At 46.8% G+C, this 7,097-nt stretch overlaps 1 pseudogene; it reads left to right on the top strand.

Annotated features, from left to right (window-relative positions):
- Positions 1–2,535: 2,535 nt before the first annotated feature.
- Positions 2,536–3,668, top strand: LOC116562653 (annotated as a pseudogene).
- Positions 3,669–7,097: the final 3,429 nt, after the last annotated feature.

Below are 7,097 nucleotides of genomic sequence, written 5' to 3'. Positions count from 1 at the left end.
TTGCACGCCTGGCCAACTCCATGATTCTTAACAGGGGATTGGCCGGGCATGGTGGCTCACGCCTATAATCTCAGCACTTTGGGAGGCCAAGACGGGTGGATCACGAGGTCAGGAGTTTGAGACCAGCCTGACCAACATGGTGAAACGCCGTCTCTACTAAAAATACAAAAATTAGCCAGGTTTGGTGGCGTGTACCTGTAATGCCAGCTATTCAGACAGCTGAGGCAGGAGAATTGCATGAACCCAGGAGGCAGAGGTTGCAGTGAGCCAAGATCGAGCCACTGCCCTCCAACCTGGGTGACAGAGTGAGACTCTGTCTCAAAAAAAAAACAAAAAACAAACAACAGCAACAAAAAAACAAGGATTGAGTCTCTGGCAAAAGCATTCTGTAATCCACAGGAGACAAAAGAAGGGGAGGTTTGGAGTCAGGCGCCCGACTTTCCTATGCCACAAACCCAGGTTCAAGTCCAGTACATTACTGGCTCCGGCTCTAAAGTCACCTCCTCAGAGAAGCCTTCCCCAATGGCCTCATCCAGAACAGTTCCTTCCCTACCTCCAGAGGCCACCATATCACATTTCCCTGTGGGTTTTTTCTCCCTGGCATTTATCGTTATGTGAAATTATCTCATTCATTGATGTCTTCCCATGGTTATTTTCTGGCTCCCCTCTCCCTTACTGGAATTCAAATTTCTACAAGAGCAGACACCATGAATCAATAACTCCTGCCCTTGACACTTTCTGGGGGATAATGACACCTCCCCTCCCACCGCGTTAGTATAAAGTGTGCAGTGAGACAGCCAGAGTTGCTCAGCACAGAGCCAGCCTGCAGCGAGCACTCCGTAATGCTAATGGTGGCTGTTATTGTTATCAGGAGAGGGCTGAGTGTCCTGTTCCCAGAGGTGGAACTCCTAACACATCTCCACAAATTCCAGACCAAATTCTGCTTCTTCCAGCCATGTTGCCCACACCCACCACTGAGACCATTTACTCACCTGAGACCCTGGGCTAATCGCTCCGTCTCTCCCTGCCTCAGTTTCCTCTGTAAACTGAAAGGGCAATCTCCTTATTGCCTAAAACTCCACAAAGTTGCTGTGAGTGTCAAATGACACAATGAGAAGGATCACATTTTCTTTTTTTTTGAGGTGGAGTCTTGCTCTGTTGCCCAGGCTGGAGTGCAGTGGCACAATTTCGGCTCCCTGCAACCTCCGCCTCCCGGGTTGAAGTGATTCTTCTGCCTCAGCCTCCTGAGTAGCTTGGACTACAGGTGCATGCCACCGTGCCCAGCTAATTTGTGTATTTTTAGTAGAGATGGGGTTTCACCATATTGGCCAGGATGGTCTCGATCTCTTGACCTCATGATCCACCCACCTCGGCCTCTGAAACTGCTGGGATTACAGGTGTGAGCCACCGCACCTGGCCAAGGATCACACTTTTTTTAATCCCTAAATATGATTTCAATACCAGGAAGAGCTCCGAAAGTCCCTCCCAGATGCCCAGACTTCGACTGTGACAGCTTCACCGCATGCTCCAGAGCCTCCCAGAGCCCTTGGCCTGGAATCCCAAGGCCCTGCTTTCCCCTGACCCAACCCAGCCCTGGGTTAGGGCCTTCTTTAAGGAGGGGTTTCCATGGAAGCAATGTTTCTAGAAGTTTGGACAGAATCACACCGCCTCCTCCCCACCCCCATCTGCAGTCTGTCTTTCACCAATTTACTTAATATTTTTCTTTAAATGTCCTCATTTAAAAAAGAAAAAGCCAATTCATGCTAATGGGAAACTTTGTACTGCCTTAAATGAAAATTAGTGTCAATTATTAGAAATGGATCAATTACTATACATGTTGATATTTGCTAAAATAAATGCTTAAAAATTAAATGCTTGGTACCCACCTCTCACCCCTTGGAAGTTGGGGGAATCCTGATCTAGGGGTTTTGAGTTCTCTGGGAGACTTCTTTTTTTTTTCTCATCCATGATAATCCAGAAGACTTTTAAAAAATTCCTGGCTGGGAGCGCGTTCGCTCATGCCTGTAATCTCAGCATTTCGGGGGGCTGAGGCAGTTGGATTGCTTGAGCCCAGGATTTTAAGACCAACCTGGGCAACATGGCGAAACCCCATCTCTACAAAAAATACAAAAATCAGCCAGGTGTGGTGGCATGTGCCTGTGGTCTGAGCTACTCGGGAGGCTGAGGTGGGAGGATCATTTGAACCCAGGAGGTCAAGACTGCGTGAACCCTGATCATGACACTGCACTCCAGCCTGGGCAACAGAATGAGACCCTGTCAAAAACAAAACAAAACAAACAAACAAAAAAACAAATCCTTCATTGACTGGGCAAACAATTTATGAGAACGTTATTTGTCCAGCCCAGGGGGCAGCAGCTGTAGGGGACCCCTCTTCCTGCCTTCAACAGGTAGAGGTGCTGGTTGAGACAAGAGCTTATGCCATTGGAAATGCAATTAATTTGCCAAGAATCATTACCAAAGCAGGCCTAATTTCTTGGCTCTTTTCTTTTAATAATACTAATAATGGCATCTTACCTGTCAGGAGTGGGGAGAGGGTAGGAAGGAAAAGGACAGGGAAAATCTTAATGTGCCACAGTAACTTCTTCTGCACACAACAGAACATGCCTGCTAACAGCTCTGGTTCAAAACACCATCTCCAGGACCCCGATGTTGCTGATTCCAGACTCTTGGGAAGGGCAATTGAACACAACGGCATAATGCTTCTTGGAAAGGAATCAAAAGTGGATCCTCTGGCAAATTTGGTAAAATGTATCAGAAACCTTAAATTCTATGGCCAATTTCATTTCTATGACTTTAGCTAAGAGAAATAATCACGAATGTGGACCACAACAGCTTCAGTATATTCTTGGCAGCATTGTTGATCATAGCGAAAGCTGAAAGCAACTTAAATGTTCACCATAGGGGATTCAGTACATGAAGAGCGTATATTCCATACAGTGGAAAACTAAGCAACCAATGATGCCATAGAACATTTAGACATGGAAAAATGTTCATGTTAGGTAAGTGGAAAAGTAGCTAAAAAACAGTATGCACATATGATCCCTTTAAAAATATATATATATGGCATGCTCCTTCCTTTCCAGCCCCAGCTCTGGACCCTACAGCAACCAAGATGTTGCTGTCTAAGAAGAACCGGATTGCCATTTATGAACTCCTTTTTAAGGAGGGAGTCATAGTGGCCAAGAAGGACGTCCACATGCCTAAGCACCAGAGCTGGCAGACAAGAATGTGCCCAATCTTCGTGTCATGAAAGCCAGGCAGTCTCTCAAGTCCCAGGGCTACGTGAAGGAACAGTTTGCCTGGAGACGCTCCTACTGGTACCTTACCAATGAGGGTATCCAGTATCCCCATGATGACCTCCATCTCCCCAGGGGATTGTGCCTGCCACACTACGCCACAGCCATCCAGAGACTGGCAGGCCTCAGCCTAAAGGTCTGGAGGGTGAGCGACCTGCAAGACTCACAAGAGGGGACACTGACAGAGATACCTACAGACAGAGCGCTGTGACCCCTGGTACCAGCAAGAAAGCTGACGCTGGGGCTGGGTCAGCAACCGAATTCCAGTTTCGAGCCGGATTTGGTCATGGACATGGTCAGCCACCTCAGTAAAATTGGAGAGAATTATTTTACATTGAATAAACTTACAGACAAAAAAAACTTTAAAAAATTATATACACACACACACACATACATATATATATACACATGTGCATCACAGAAACATGGGGATGGCTTTGGGTTGAAAAGGATTTCCCAAGCAAGAAACAGAAAGGACAAATCATAAAGGCAAATAGTAATAAATCCGTTACATTATAACTGATACTGTTCATCAAAGTTCCCCATTTTTTAAAAGTGGAAAGACAAGTCACAAGCTAGAAGATATTTGTAACAGTTTGACTGACAAAGATTAGCATTCAAATTCGTAAAGAGCCCCTTCAAATCAATAAGACAAGGACAAATAATCAAAAGAAAAATGGGCTAAAGATTTGGACATAGAGAAGAGAAAACATGAACAGCCAACAAACATTTGAAAAGATGCTCAACCTCTGAGTAATTAGAGAAATCCAAATTAAAAGCTCATTTCCTGTCTACTCGATTGGCAAAATTTAAAAAGCTAGACAAATCCAAATGTGATCAGTTATGTGGAACAAGGGCTCCTTGACACTGGTGATAAGGGGGTCAGCTGTACAACCACTCTGGAAAACAATTGGGCATTATTTTGTACTCATTCCCAGCAATCCATCCCTGGAGCCATTCTAGAGAAACACTTCAGGAGGTGTCAATGACAATGTTTAGATCAGCAGGACTGAGCCCTTCCTTGGGCACCTAATAAATTCTTCTTCCTTCTTCACTGACTTCTGACTTCATTGCACTTCTGAGTGGTGTCACTCAGCCCTGTCAGGTAGCCACTGGGCAAGCCAGATTCCATGTGCAGAGGTGGGTGTCATCTGTGTGAAAGTAGTGGCTCTCCCAGGGAGCCCCGGAGAGGCAAAGACTGCCCAGTGTGTTAGGAAAAGAGGTGGCAGGGTTGTGGGCATGTCTAGTTAATAAATGACAGTTCATCCAAATAACAGACTGCTCTGCTGCTGTACAAAAGAGTGGGCAGCTCCACACAAGCCAATAGGAAACATCTCCAAGATATACTGCCAAGTGAACAAAAAAGCAGGCAGAACAGCCACCATTGTGAAAAGGGGAGGAGTCAAGTGTATAGATCCACGCTCATTAGCATGTGCACAAAATACCTCTGAGCACAGGAAACTGGCCTCAGGGGGAGAGGGTGGCTGAGGGTCAGAGGTAAGAGAGAGACTTGCTTTTCACTGCGTCTCCTTTTGTTACTTTTTATTTGTACATTGCACATGATACTATGAAAAAATAAATATAATTATGTTAAAATGGAAACGAAATGCAGTCACATCAAAAAGAATGCATATGTAACTATTAGGAGACTCAGGCATTGCTAATCACCCGTTGGCACAATGCTACTTGGTAGGTACTTCATTAAGTCTTTCGAGTTTGGCAAGTTTTAAAGTATTTTTCCAGCCAGCTGTTTTAGATTTCAGACTTTTCCATGGACCCTTGACGAGCCTGTGGCTTCTTGGCATTGTGCCTACTGGATCAAATGCACAGAGCAGATCTTATCACCCATGCCCAGCAGCCCACTGGTTCTCCAAGGGCTACTCTTCAACATGCCTTCCGTTGACTTACATCATCTACTGGGTGCTACCCCAGGGTTGTTTTTTAATGCAAGTGAATCCACGGACGAACTGGCACAGCTCTCCCCTTCCTCAGGAACCAAAATGGCACAAGGTGACTTTCAGGCCCTCAGCCCCCCATCAAGCTAGGTGGTATAGATGTGTCTCTCCACCTATGATACTCTGTTCTCTCTCCTGCCTACAGCCCCCTGTCACTGTGCTCCAGCCACACTAGCTTTCTTGTTTCTCAACCCCCCTAACTATGGTAGGCAGATTCTAAGATGGCCCCAGGATTTCAGCCCAGGCCTCCCCCTCGGGTGTACATTTCCTGTAAAATACCCTGAGCCGTGAATATGGTGGTGTTTACTCCTGTGATCAGCTTATGTTATTTGGCATAAATGACCTTAAGATACAGAAATTCTCTGTATGTGCCTGATATGGTTTGGATGTGTGTCTCCAAATCTCATGTTGAAACATGATTCCCAGTGTTGGAGGCAGGGCCTGGTGGGAGGTATTGGATCTTGGGGGTGGATTCCTCATGAATGGTTTGGCACCATCCCCTTGGTAATAAGTGAGTTCTCACCCAGTTAGTTCATAGAAGATCGGGTTGTTCAAAAGAGTCTGGGGCCGGGCGCCATGGCCCATGCCTGTACTCCCAGCACTTTGGGAGGCTGAGGTAGGCAGATCGCCATGGCTCAGGAGTTCGAGTCCAGCCTGGGCAACATGGCAAAACTCGACCTCTACCAAAAATGGAAAAAAAATTAGCCGTGTGTGGTGGCACCCCCTGTAGTCCCAGCTATTCGGGAGGCTGAGGCATGAGAATCACTTGAACCCAAGAGGCGGAGGTTGTAGTAAGCCAAGATCATGCCACTGCACCTCAGCCTGGGCGACAGAGTGAGACTCTGTCTCAAAAAATAAAAATAAAAGCTTCTGAGGCCTCCCCCTTCTCTCTCTTGCTCTGGCTCTCACCATGTGACACCACTTGCTCTCCCTTCACGTTCCACCATGATTGGAAGCTTCCCGAGGCCTCACCAGAAGCAGATGCTGGAGCCATGCTGGTACAGCCTGCAGAACGATGAGCCAATTAAACCACTTTTCTTTATAAATCACTCAACCTCAGGTATTTCTTCATAGCAATGCAAAAGTGAACTAACACAGTGCCTGACCTAATCCTATGAGCCCTTTTAAAGCAGTGAGTTTTCTCCAGCTGGTCACAGAAGAGGAAGTCAAAGACGTGAAGCATGAGGAGCATTCAACACAGCACTGCTCACTTACAGATGGGGAGGCCACACATCAACGAATGCAGGCGGCCTCTAGGAGCTGACAGCCAACAAGAAAATCGTCTGCTACTGTCAGTCTCACAACCGCAAGGAACTGAACATTGCCCACAACAAGAATGAACTTGGGGGCAATCCATCTTCTCCAGGACCCCTCTCTCTGCAACAGAGAGAGCTTTTCTCTTCCTTTTGCCTATTAAACTTCCACTCTGAACCTCACTCTGGTGTGCTGAGTTCTAGTTTTCTGTGGCCATGAGACAACGGACCTCAGATGAACAACACCGCTTCATTGTGAGGGCCTGCCTGGGATCCAAGATAGATTCATTGAAAGGGTGAGTATAGGAGCAGATCCCAACTCTTTCATTTTAAGGCCTCTGTCCTCCATTTTCTCAGGGGAAAGGCTTGCCGGGGAGAACTTAGCCAATCCCTCAGTGCCCTCAGGGTGCTGGGAACCTTGGCTTTGTTTTGGATTGGTCTCCTTTCAGGGAGAGCCTCGCCATGGTCCTGTGGGGCTGGAAGAAGTCCAGAGGCAACGGAGAGCTCCTGGCCAGGGCAACACTCTGGTATTACCTGCAGACTTCCGGACTAATCCCAGCCTCCAACAGTGC

This window comes from Sapajus apella, unplaced genomic scaffold (genome assembly GCF_009761245.1).
Source record: "Sapajus apella isolate SASKATOON/1434 unplaced genomic scaffold, GSC_monkey_1.0 scaffold33, whole genome shotgun sequence".
Taxonomy (NCBI): domain Eukaryota; kingdom Metazoa; phylum Chordata; class Mammalia; order Primates; family Cebidae; genus Sapajus; species Sapajus apella.
The sequence above is the reverse complement of the archived record's forward strand: the minus strand, read 5'-3'. Positions and strand labels throughout refer to the sequence as shown.